At 36.3% G+C, this 13,840-nt stretch overlaps 1 protein-coding gene across 3 annotated transcripts in view; it reads right to left on the bottom strand.

Annotated features, from left to right (window-relative positions):
* FRYL (FRY like transcription coactivator) overlaps positions 1-13,840 on the bottom strand; it is a 168,718-nt gene that overhangs the window by 142,592 nt on the left and 12,286 nt on the right. For all 3 annotated transcript variants that reach the window (XM_085059004.1, XM_085059001.1, XM_085059003.1), the window contains exon 2: positions 7,050-7,255. The gene's annotated coding sequence lies outside the window, so the exon portion shown is untranslated. The remainder of the gene's footprint in view (positions 1-7,049; positions 7,256-13,840) is intronic.

Genomic DNA, 13,840 nt, shown 5'->3' with positions numbered 1-13,840 from the left:
CAACACCTACAATAAATGCAGGTTCTGTCTTGGTTTACATAGCATTCATCCAGTCTCATCTATTTTAGTTCTTTTCTTCCAAAATTAACTGAGTTCTTTAAACACAGCCACAGAAAGTTTAATCTACATGGCAAAATGGAAAGTAGAAACTAATATTAAACATACTAAAAAAACAAAAAACTCCAAACCATCCAGGTGGCCACACTCACAAGTCCATTCATGTGGACTGACGTGCTCAAGTCTCTACTAGTTTAGGCTCTGTCATACAGACCATACTATTAGAACTCTGTAACACTCTCTATATAACATATATAAAGTGAAAGATATTAGTACTACAGGATTTATACTAGCTGAGGAGCAATATAGTTATAAGACTCACATAATATATAGTCCTATAGAATTCCATAATGTCATCTCTTTCTCATGACATAACCACAATATCAAAAAAAGGATGTCCCAAGAGACCAAAATGTATAGGTTAATATTAAAATTAGTCACAGAAGAGATAAGTACTTTATTTTCTAAAGTTAGATATTTGTTAACCATTTGTACAATGGTAGCTAAAACAAGTTGATAAACAAATCATTTCTCACAGAGAGGTGCTATCTGTGAGACTTCAGAAAGTTACAATAGCTATAACTACTTAAAACTATTGTATCTATCTTTCCAATGGAATATTATTTTTAAAAAGTTAGATATTGCATGTTTTCCCACATATATGTTGGGACAGAACTTTAAACCTTCACTCTTCTTTTCTATGCTAAAGACAGAAATAATAATCTCTAAAGCATTACAAAATTCCTCAATTGAAAATACTTATGCTTAGATTTTTAAAAAGTAGTATTGCTATTTAAATAATAAATGAAAGACTTCCCTCAGTGAAAAGCAACAGCACTCCAATTCTTCTGCAATACAGATATCTTTGCCCCTTCTTTTTACTTAATAATTTGAATGCATTTCCACTTGATAATCTGAACATAACCAGCAAGAATAAATGCTGCTGCCAGAACTATGCAATTTGATTTGAATAGAAAACAGCACCAATCTAACACTCAATTTAGTTGTACTAGGTGCTCTGGACTGAAGCCTTCTACATTTGTGGCTTACAAGAAGATTGGCACCTGTACCAAAAGAAAAAAAATTCACTCCTGGTCTGAACAATATGCCTTCCCCTTATCAAGGACACACAGTGATTATATTAAATTCAAGGCAAGGGAAAATTAGATACTTAGGGAACTTATTTATCGGATAGGACATGATTGAGTATGATTTATCATAGTAATACATCACGTGAATACCTGCTAATCATTTCAAGCAATTCTTCCATGTAAATTTTGTATTCCCAAAGAGAGTGAAGTTTTTTTCTGTAGCAAACATAGAATGCTTAGGGATATTGTTTCCATTTAACAAAGTGGGAAGCTTTTCGGTGGGTTTTGTTTTGTTTTCTAATTAACATTCAGTTATCTCCTGTCTTAAAGAGGAGGGAAAAAATCAATAACAACCTAAAACTAGATACTGAAGAGGATGCTCCCAGTAGAATTCCACATGAGCCTATGGGAACCACAGTATTATATCTTTAATATATTAACATTTGCAGAATGCTATTCATGTTTAACAGAAAATTAAAAAAGAGGCAGAAAATTTGCACCTTTAGTATTTCTATAAAGAGAATAGATGTAGTTTTGGTTTGGTGATGTTTTGGTTTCAGGGCTTTGAGCACAGGAAAGGAAATTCTAACTTTCAGTGTTAGATGAAATCTAATTTTCTGTTTGGAAAGCTACAACATACTTGGATGAAATAGGGGTCCAATTAAGGTACTAAATTAAGGTTCAAAAATGTTTCTAGTAAGCAGGGGAGAAAAATCCTTTAAGTTTGAAACCAAACAATTTTTGATTATTAGCAAGTAACTAAACACAGCTGCTAAATGCACTGCTGGAATAACTAATTCTCAGAATATCCAAGTTGCTAAGTAAACAAACACATAGAAAGATGAAGGAACTAAACCAAAAAATTGTTTGTCACCCACGAAAAAACTTCAATTTTTACCCTATGTGAAACATTTATGTACTCATGCACACCTACGCAAGTTTGCTTGCTAAACATAGTCATATTATTTCAGTGTATCTTATAAAATTGCAGAGCAGTAAACAAGATCACATAGAGAAATACAACAAAAAAAAAATCAGAAGCAATACACAGGACACTAACTTTGCAGCTTCAGAAGGTGAATGAACAGACTTTGCTTAAAAGACAGCAAGCAAGGCAAAGTTACTGCTCCTACACACAAGCTCCACTGCTCAAGACATTCTGACAATCACCTGGGGGCACCAGAAAGCTCAAAGGGCACCTCCATGTATTAATAGTTCTACCCAAGTACCACAAATTAAGGTGGATCTATGGAACAGACAAACTTATTGTGAGTGATAACTTGTAGAGTACAGACTAAGACAAAAGAATGGTGGCATACTTTTAAGTCACACATATCATCAGATTAAAAGGATTATTCTAATTTTTATTGCCAGAAGAAACATATATGAGATTAGCATGTACTACACAAGATTTATGAAAGAATTCCTTACTATGGAAGAGAATTGCTGTATTACAACTGTCTAAAGGAGAGGTTAAGCCTGTTCCTGTTAGAAGCAAGAAGGGAAAAAAATAACTTGTCTTTGAAAAGCCGAGAGAGGAAACCACTGAGATTTAAGGACCTGGCTGAACATGATGACTAAGGAAGGCAACAATTCCTTTATTTAAAGAAAAAAATGATGCAATAGTCAATCTGATGAGAACAGAAAGACTAAGGAAGACCTAAGCTTGTGACCTTTAATAATAAAGGTCTAGTAATTGTAGTAGTGAAAGACAGAAGGATTCTTTTCCAATAATCCTCATGGACTGGAATTACCTCCTCCTTAAGGAAATGTTAAAGAGGTGTCAAGACTGTCATTTTGTCCATGCTAGGACTAGCTTTCATCACTAACATAGAAGAGCCCATGAAATGTGGTTAAAATTAAGAATAGGGGTTAAGTACACCTGAAAGGAAGAAGGCTCCTTTCTTTGCACAACTCTGTTATTCCTTCCTTAACTCTGCTGTACATTTTAGACTGCATCCTTATATTCTTTAAGGAGTGGCTTAAATCAAAGGAACAGTTTTGCATGAGAAGTGAGGCTTGCTGCACTTCATTAGGCATTTCTGAGCCAGAGCATTACTGTGGAGGAGCAGAGACAAGAACTTCATGACCAGTGGTGCACTGTACCTGGAAAGTGCCCTGGGCCAAGCACAGCAAGATGTATCAAACCCTGATGGGCAGGGAAACAAGGGAGGGAAACTCAGTTTCTGCAGGAAAGCTCTGCAGCTACATAACATATTGGAAGTAGCTGCATCACTTGTGCTTTTCCCAAACAGCTGAAAAAAATGCCTATCATTGTTTATCTTTGATGTACTTGTTTTGTTTAAGGACATAATGTTTTCATTAGCTACTAGATGAGGAATAAGCATATTCTAGTTCCCTAAAGATTGCTAGTTTCCATTCCATTATGTATCTATTACAGATTCAAACTGTAATAGAGTCTTTACTGTAACTTCTGCAGTTACCCTCCACCCTAATGCAGAAGTCACTGTTACTTTTAAATTAAGCACCTCTCCAAGTGAATTGCCTTCAAGCAAAGAGTTGCTGGCTGCAAATGGAGAGCAGCAGCATCTCCACAACCAATACGTAACAACTGTCTGACAAAAAAAAAGTATTGAAAATAAGATTTGAAGATATATATGAATACAGATATGGATACAGTGTGCAGATATATATATATGAAAATATAAGTAAAGGGGCTGTAATAGTGCAATATTAACCAAGAGCAAAATTAGTTAGCATACAGAGCTCTTCATCATCTTCCTGCTCATGTATAACAAAACTCCTAAAAGAAATTCACCACAGGTCTAGCCCCCTTAAAAGTCCAATGTACTTCATTTTAGGTATTAAAAAACACCACTGGTAGTGCCTTGCATATTATGCTCAATATACAAGCAGATTACATTTTAAAAAATGTGGTCAAAGGAAAGATCAATCAAACTAAAATTCATCAGTCATTATCAAGATACATAGTTGTTCTTCATGACAGAAAATAAGTTCAAAAAGAAAAAGCTTTACAAATATTGAATGCTGCCTAAAAAGAAAAGTCAAACAAACAAACAAAAACAAACCCCCTGACCTAGCACAAAGTCCCCAGAATCCTAGGGAAGGTAAATCCTACCAGACAGGTTCAACAGTTTTTTTCCCCTCTAGTCTGACAGATACTTTCCCACTTCACAGATTAAGCAGCTCTTCTGTGTCCCTATTAGAATTTTCATCTTCTGTGTGGTTTTGGTAGATGTGGTCAGATGTTCCACATTATTTGAACAACATGAGGCACTGAGGGTGAGGCATTCTGCAAGTCACTTGTCACTACAATTAGGTATGGTATACAAAGCTCTTCAGCAGAAACATACCTCTCTAGTGAGGCATCAGAGTGAGAACTAATGCTCCAATGAAGCAGGAGGCAGGGGGGAAAGCCCACAAAAAGCCCTATTAAAAGTCAGTGAAGCTCACTGAGCTGTATCTTAATAGAAATTTTGTGATAAGAAAAGAACTTAAATTTTCTGTTTATTTTTCCAATATCCACTTTACAATTTATTCAGACACAACTAATGAAACTGCTGTGCAGGATAGTGTGTACCAAGTACTGCTTTAATCCTAAATGGTTATTCAAGGGGAAGAAAAAAGAAAAGAAACAATAAGAATTTTTTAAAAAAAACCACCACATTTTATTCTTCATGATGCTTTATTCTCTTAATTATACTTGAAAAGAAATTAACTAAACTTATGTGCTACACTTGCAGAAATGCTTGTCAAGTATTAACAGGCACATTAATTATTTTGAATATTGTTCAGGAATTGCATTTACAGAAGTAGGCTTTTCAGCATAACTGGTGTTCCAGACAATTTTTCAGAGAAGTCATGTGAGCTTTTCAAGACCTGACTGGATAAATCCCTGAGCAACAAGGCTGATCAGGGAACTGATTCCATGGAGCAAATTAGTAACACCGAAGAAGAATGGCAGCTGGCGCATTTTTCCACCTATGAATTATTTTTCCTTTTAAAGGAAAGCACTTGAGATAAAAACCTCTCTCTGCATTCCCTAACAGGAAAATACACCCTGAATGATGACTTCTCACTAAAGTGAAAAACAAAAAAACCCAAACCAAACATGTTTATTGCCAATACAAAACACATTAGGTTTGTAACAGAGATGGCAACAGATACAAAAGCTGTGACCCAGTGCTGAGAATATTTGTTTTAAACCAACTACCTGATTACTTTTTAAACATCTAGCAGTAAATATAAAAACCCCAATAATTACTGAGAAGTATTCCAAAACCTAGATCAGCACTGGACAGCCTTGTTCCCAATAAGGAAAAACTACACAATTCAAACTTGAACATTTGATGTTTGTAATGAGAGCACATTTTCTATATAAACATATAGAAATACAGAAGCACTAAAAACTTTTAAAATTGGGTAAAAATAAAAGTTGTCCAAAGCATGATAAAATGTCCAAAGCATCCACAGGAAAACAACCTACAGTAAAAAATTATACTACTGTTCTCAAACCCTCTACCTCCATTTTTCTGTTACATTTAAAAGATTGGCGTTTCTACTCTAATGCTCAAAGGTGTATTTGCCTTCCTTGAGCAATAGCAAGATCTGGTGTTCAAGGTAAAACTTCTGCAACAACAAATTTATTGTCTTTTGAGAGAAAGAATACATCAAAACGAAAATAATTACGGTATAAAATTCTACCCAAGGACAGTTAAACAAGTCCTCATGTTATATAACTAGAAATGAAAAACAGTAACAGAAGCAAACATGGATATATGATACAATGGAGGTGTTCCAATGGCAGATCTTGTCATGCATTCAAATTCTATTTTATTGTACACTTCTCCTGCATAGACTATATAGAACAATACAAAATAAAGGACAGTGAGAACTGTGAGAAAATACTACAGAACATGTAATATTCTAATTATTAGCAACAATTAATTAATAACAGAACATAAAATATTCTACTACATTCTAAAAAGTAATGTAGAATATATAACTAATAAAAATGTCTTGATACTAAAGTCCACATAGCAAAAAGCATATAAACAACTGCACTTCAATATTGGTCCTGTCATACCAATGTATTCTCTGTTCTCAAAGGCCAAAAGAAAGCATGGTCTAGCAATTTTACTTCTTGACTGTGGAAAAGCAGTGTATTGTATTACTTTTGAAGAGCACTTTAAATGTTGGTTGGATCTAGCCATACTCATTTCAGCTCCAAAGTGCTTTAGTGGAAATAGCTGCCCTGTACTTGACATCCATACGTATCTATTTCCTACAGGTAAAATCCTTACATGAAGAGCAGCAAAGAAGAGAGCATCTGCATGAGCACTGCCTTAGCAATCAGAGCACTGACTAATGAACTAGAGGTCTCCTAAGCCAAACCTTTCCAAGACTCTGGCACTGCACTGCAGTACCCGGCGGCGCCCACAAGGGGGCAGAGCGCAGCCGCCGCCCGCACGCCCGAAGGAGGGAGAGCTCAGCGCTGCTCTGCTCCGCTCCACCGACTCGATTCGCACGGAGCACTGCGCTCGCCAAAGAAAACCTGAGACAACTCTTGAACACACAGAAATTACACTAAGTAAATACTAAATGTACAATTCTAGAGTTACTAAATGCACAGAAACCATACTGAAGTGCCCAAGCTGCAGATGGCTGGGAGGTTATTTGCCCTATTCTTGACCTCTTCCTTAGACATTCACTTTTGGCCATGAACAGTTATTACACTGTATTAAATCAAATGTTCTTATTGGATTTAACACAGTACAGACAGTCTTCTAATCCGATAATTGATATCTGAAGTAGCAGCTCAAAGTGTGTTAAGAGTACAATATGGACAACAAAGACCTAAGCAAAACCAGAAAAAGATACATGAAAATCTTTATGACAGTACTGTGAGAAAGACCTTACCACTTAGAAGCCATTGTTAACCACTGATGAGAGCTGTTGGCGTATCACACTTAGGATGGATCCATCAAGACATTTTCCCCCGAGTTCAACGTTGTGCTTCGAGATGGAAGAGTAGACAAAGATGTAAACAGCTTCGAGTCGGCTGGTATGTAGCCAAAAACTGGAGAAAGCTCTCCAAACAGTACAGACAAATGAAGTAGAGAACACTGAAAAATAAATTTAAAAAAACCAATCAAACCTTAGACACTTAATAGAGATGTCAGCAATTTCCAAATGCTTCAGCATTCTGAATTTATCACTGAAAAGTTAAAAACTATAAAAATCTGTTTTCTATATGTCTTCAATATTGCTGTTCTGCTCAGAAGCTAATTATTCTTAATGATTTTTTCCCCGATGAAAGAAAAATTAAAACTGACACCAAAATAACATCTGGTTTCCCACGCTCAGCATATTCTGCATGCATCCATTCCCTATGTAGGGTTTTAATTGCACTTTCATTACAAATATATTTTTATTAATCATATATAACCACTCTAAAATGCAAGTAATTCTGAATCAATTTTTTTGTACTAGTCCTTCCATTTATTTTGTTTGCTGATTTTTTGCTTGGTTTTTTCTTTTCCTCTGCTCAGTTAGTAGGAGGATGTGGTCAGAAAAAGAAACAAATAACACTTCAGCTGGGTCTCCCTAACAAAGCCTTGAGAACTTCTGGAGATTCACAACACAAGTTTGTACGCAACTGACATACTTGCCACTACTTGCCTAAGCAGCAGTTTGTTTTTGCTCTTCTATAGCGCCAAACTACAGCAAAAGCACTTCAGTATTTTTAATTTCACCCTGAAGGCAGATCAAGCACTTTCAACTGCTTTTAACAACTCAAGTCTCATCATGCAGTAGCAATCCACCACTCCGGAACATCTAGTTTATAGGGGATTTTTTTTTTCTCCTTTTTAAAATTCATAGCCTGAAAAATTCCAGGTACGTAAAAAACCCTCTACATCCAACATGATTTTCAGTGGTCTGATGCAGCACAAGACATAGTAGTTTCCTTTAAGGATGTGTGAACTATTCAATCATCACCAATTTTTTTATGTACAATTTGTTCCACTTCTTAATTAGTGTTTCCAAAAATACAAAAGAGAGACCCACATAAGTGCAATCTAAAAGTAAAAAGCCACATCCTGGAGATTTTAAGATGTAAAAGAAAGCTTAAAAGTGGGACTGTGAGACGAGCAAGAAAATTAGATAAACTTTTGCAAATAGGAGGCAAGCTGATGTTTATATATAAATTTGGAACGTATTACATAATTCCTTGGAAAAGCAAGTCAAGTTTTTTAAAGACTTGACTAGTTACAAATGGAAGCATTTAAAGACAGATAAAATTCTGATTGTGATTTTTACCTGTTAAATTCCGCAACTCTTTAATAAAAATGTCAATTGTTTTCCAACATTTGTGCATTTGACAGTGCAGTGCATCAAATCAGCATGACTTTTACCTCTTCAGACAATTAGGGTAAGTTAGCATTGTTTTCTGCGCAGCAGAAACATATGGCCTTTCATCCTACCTACATAAATAAACTGTACTATTCACTTTTTTCTCTTCTTTTTTTCTCCTTTTTTATATTAAAAGTAAGCAATAATTTAAATCTATTCATGCCAAACCTTACATTCACCCCAGCTGGAAAGAGAGTGGGTCAGGTGTCCTTTAATTCCTCCCCAAATACACTCACTGTGAACAGCACTTTCACAAAATCAAACCCATGCCTTATTACCCTCAATAGAATTGCAAGAACACCCAGATAGAAATCCACCCTGGCATATGCTGACATTTTAGCTCGCTATCTCAAGCAAAATACACATTCACAGACACATGATCTGTTGTGTTTAGAGGCTTCCCCGCTTGCTGCCTTCAGAGCAAACACATACAAACACGTCTTCCTCCTTTATCATGCCAGACTCAAATCTCCCCCTCTCACCACACCATCCAATAGCCCAGCTGCTTCAGGAAGGAAATAAAGTTAAGCTGAAAACTGACTTGATTGTCCAAGCTTTAGGAAGATACTGGCAGTTCAGCTGGCCGACTGTTTGGAAAGAGCCCAGAAGGTAGGAAGCACACAAAAACGTATGCAATGTACTCAAGTATTTTGGTGGTACACACTGAGCAATAATGCATTTTGTATTGGAGTTGCTGCCCAGAGTTTCAAGTACAACTACAGTTGTATTGGAATACAACCTGAGGTGTTCTACAGAATCAATCTGACCAGATTAACTCTGACTACAGGAAAAATAAAGTATCAGTAAAGGCAGCAATAAGGTCAAAAGTCTCCAACCGATGCACTGAAGCTTACAGTAGCTACAGCATATTGTTGGTTCATTTGGCTTCATTTCCTAACCGCAGCTGACAAGTTAAAATATAACTATATTTTATCAGGTGTAAAGTCAAAGGTATCACACAGGTGGAATTTCAGTGTTTGGGGTTCACCTGTAGGGAAGATTTATTAAAAGTTAAGAAGCAGAACATGAAAAAAAGAAGCATAATAAAGTTGAAAGGTACAAAAAATAGTTCAAAAACTGATGCTACCCATAAGTTTTCATGTTTAAAAGAATTCAGAACTCCTCTACCAACCTTAATTGGAAAGCACAGCAAAACATCCAGCCAACCTCAAATCTGATCAAGTAACAGCACATTAACTTTTTATTACATAAACTTTTCTTTGGGGGGTGGGTGTTTGAAGAGCATTATTTTCAAGCTGATGTACTATATTCATAGAGTAGCTGCTATAATATTGGCTACTATGTAAGACTGAACTCAACTTTACCTTTTGGGCAGAAATTAAGATGCTCCAATTCAGCACACTTTTTGCCATTGCTAAGTGTAGGAGAGGTGGTACAGCAGATAACTTCCAAAAACTTCAGGGATGGGGATTAAAACTAATGTTGCAGGAAATCAAAGTATCAGCACCTTCATTTAAGACGATACATAAAACACACTAAATTAGGGCCTTCTTAATAATTACTGGCCCAAAAGACTTAATAAGATGATACTTCAAAAGAAAGAAAGAAATACTAATAGTTTTAGCCAACTGCTAAAAGTGATGTTTCCATGCTACAAACCCTAATAGGCTTCAATACACTGTTTGCTTTTACACAGGTAGAATAAAGGCAGAGATTAATTATATCATTTTTTAAGACATCATTTTAAAAATTACAACAAGAAATTTTAAGTTTAGGGGCAAACATTTACAGAATGGAACTAGGGTCACCCAAACCTGTGGCTGACCTGTAACTTCAGCATTTTCTAGGGCTAGGTAACCTGCTGTCACAAGCACTCCTAAGATAACACACCACCCCTCGTGCAGGGGGTAGAAGGAAGAAAACAATATTGTAACTATAAACTAGACTTATTATATGACACATTGACTATATACAAGACTCCCCTTCTACAGACCAAATATGTATTTTTTCCACTACAGCACTGAGAAATGATACCCAGAAGGCTGAAAGACTTCCAGTGGCTGATCAGTCCCACTGTTCTCCCAACCCCTTCCTCAGCAATAGCCTGCACAACTAGACTATACTGAGCTTATGGCTTGCTGTCCTCCCAAATAAGTGACTGACATCAGAAATAGCCAAAAGAAGAGCTTGAGAGCACCTGAATATTATGGAAGCCACTTCTAAGATAACTACCTCATAAAATCAGATGTCATAAGAATAAAAAGGGAGAATGAAATTTCCCAGGCTCCTTATGCCCAATTCTATGTCATTTCCTTACTGAAGCTTTGCACACTGTGTATCAACAGAAGATTTTTAGTAACAACTTGGTTCGTGTGCTTCCTGTTAAAGTTTTAGATGTATTAATAATATATAACAATAATCAACACCCGAAACTAAAAATGGTACATGATGTTTAGTGTTACTAAATGCTGTCAAGAACACAGTAGTCATGCAACGTTCATCCAATTTCACTGACCATTTCCTTACTGAAAAACAGCCTTTTTTTCCCCTTCATAATCCACACAACCAGTGAGGCTGACATGAACAGGAGAGACATGGGGTCACTAAACCACAAACGAAGCCTTTGGGAGAATTGGGCAGGGAGAACTTCATTAAATACAAGTATTGCAACTGGAAGATGCACAGATCATTGGCATGAAATTAATGTAGGTTTGGCTTTTACATAACTGATATGGAAATGAGATAACACTCACAAGGCATATCAAGATCACCTAAGAGGATTCATGGGAAAATAAGAAAAGAATGCATATCTCTGTCATAACAAAACTTGGGAATATAGCCAACCACCTGCACCTGAGAACTACATGTGTTTTACTGGTTCAACACTTTCTTCTCCCAAGAATTACAAATAACTCTTCATTTACAAACTGACAAAGTTCAATTGAAAATACTCCCATTTGTGGTGAAGAAGGATTTGCAAGATAAACTTCAGATGAGGGCTTGGCACTAAATGTGTAATAATTTGACCATGATAACTTAAATTTAAAAATGCGTTATTTTAATTCTCTTTTCCTTAGTTAGCATGAAAAGGCACTAAGTGAGTGAATCCCAAATCACATCCATTGGGCCAGGGCCACAAACCCCACCTGTTCTTTGAATCTTTGCTGTAACTTTTTATCTTCTGGAATCCCATTTCAAAGTATAAAGAATATGCCAAAACTCAGATTGTGTTTTCACCGCAGCAGAATGGATATTTCCATCTAGGCCTAAGACCTTTTCAGTTTCTCAGATTATTCTCTTTAGAAAAATTGCCTTTACTAGTGCCACAAGACAAGAAATTGACTGCCTTCAGAAACCAGTGATGCAGTTACACCTTACCATGGTGCTAATGCCCCCGATTGCTCCTTTACTCCTGTTATTTTCTGATTGTTGATTTAGAGGAGTGCTTCCTCAGCTTTAATACAGAACCAAATATTTTGGGCCCCCCAAAGAGTGATCTTAGCTATCTTCTATTACACCAACTATAGATTTGGACTAGCTAGCTGAGAGAAGGTATTTCTGTGCTGCTTTTCAAGAAACTGCAAAATAAGAGTGTTCAATCTGCAAGTGATCTGCAGAGGACCAAGAAATTGCAGCTCTTTCCTTTTAGCATCAGAGGTTGTAAGCAATCCAGTTGTTCAGATTACCTTAAAGTAATGTTGCTTCAACCAGAAAAACAGCTAAAACTAAGTATGTGTTGTGCTGGAACATAAGTATTTCCAAGAGAAGAAATTAATAAGATCCCCAGTTTGCCTAATCTTACGTCCCCTAGAATTCATCATCACCTGTGCCTTCTTATTTTCATATGTGCTAGGAAGGGAAAACAGCAGACCCTCACCAAGGGCAACAACTATCCTCTTTTCCACAGATGTGCTGCTGCCTGCAATAGTAAAACATAACAGTGCCTCTGGAGTGTTTGCATTTATCTGAACACCATAGTTCACCATCATCTATAATAAGAAAATTTCAGCCACAGGAAACTGAGAACTTCCATGAGTGTGCAGGGTAGGCAAGAAGCTTCAAACTCTGACCTTTGCACCACCACCACTATGGCAACAACTGAGAAAATGCAAAAAATGTTAAATGGCTTTAGAAACTAAACTTCTTTTTTCCCTTCTTACAAAACATATTGCAAGCACTGCTCAACTAAAAATCAGCCTATAAGCATGAAACTAAATAATTAGATCCAAAGAACGGGACGTTATAGCACACCTTCAAACCGCTTTTGGTAATTTCCTATTTTTTAAAGTATCTCAGACCAAACCCAACAATCCCTTTTTTATTCAATTATCTTTTGGAGATCAGCATCTAGCAGGGTCCAAGCACTTCAAATTAATAAATTATTTTTTTTTAAAAATCACCATTTTATGTACAACATTTCCTCCCTTAACAAACTGTTAAAGGTCAAAATACATTCTCTTTTCTAAAAAGTGCCAAAAACTACAAAACACTGACCAGTTCTGTTACTGCATCTATACAAAGAAAAATGTGGCAGTAAATTTTTTCTTAGTTATGATATAACATTAGGAGGAACCAACATTCAGTATCAAGGTCTAGATGAATTAAATAAATAAACAGCACCTCCCCACTGCTCCACCCACACAAAAAACAGCCACACCACTTCACTCCCTTGAACGAAGCAGGAAGCTGCTTTCCCCACTTCCTTCCCTCAAAGCATCTTCAACAGAGGTTAAACTCAGGTCCTATTTATAAAACACTAGTAGTTCTTCAAATATGCTGATCAGACAACGATGAAGTAGAACATCAATGTATAATACAAGTATAACATCAGCTAGCAGATTTCTTAGCTACTCAAGCAGTTGCAGAAAAACATTTAAATTGATATATCCCAATCTAGTGCAATTATCCCCGGCCTCTGGAAATAGAATACAAATACTGCATAAAACACAGTATTTGCAGTAGTGCTAATTGCTTTTGAACTACAATGATCAGAACGGGGACTTAGTCGTACTTACAGACCATCTCACCCCATTGTTTTTTCTTAAACAGCATTTAACCTGAAGAGTTCATAGAGTCTGTATTTACAGGGTGAGATATGAACTTGCTGTTTCACTTTAAAAGAAGCTCAAATGAGGCCAGTCTGCATTCTCCAGCATAACAGTAAGATAAACATTAAAGTAGCTGAATTGTTCTCCTTGTTTCTAGGCACAAAACATTATGAAAGCCCTAGTAATTCTCTCTTCTATGCATTCTAGTCTTCCCATAACAATGGCATACAGTTAGTAGTAGTTTTCAAGCAGCCATCTGCTAAATTCAGAATGTCTTGTGTCCCTAAC

This window comes from Lichenostomus cassidix, chromosome 4, assembly GCF_008360975.1.
Source record: "Lichenostomus cassidix isolate B80296 chromosome 4, HeHo_3.0, whole genome shotgun sequence".
Classification (NCBI taxonomy): Eukaryota; Metazoa; Chordata; class Aves; order Passeriformes; family Meliphagidae; genus Lichenostomus; species Lichenostomus cassidix.
This window is presented reverse-complemented; position numbering and strand designations above follow the sequence as displayed.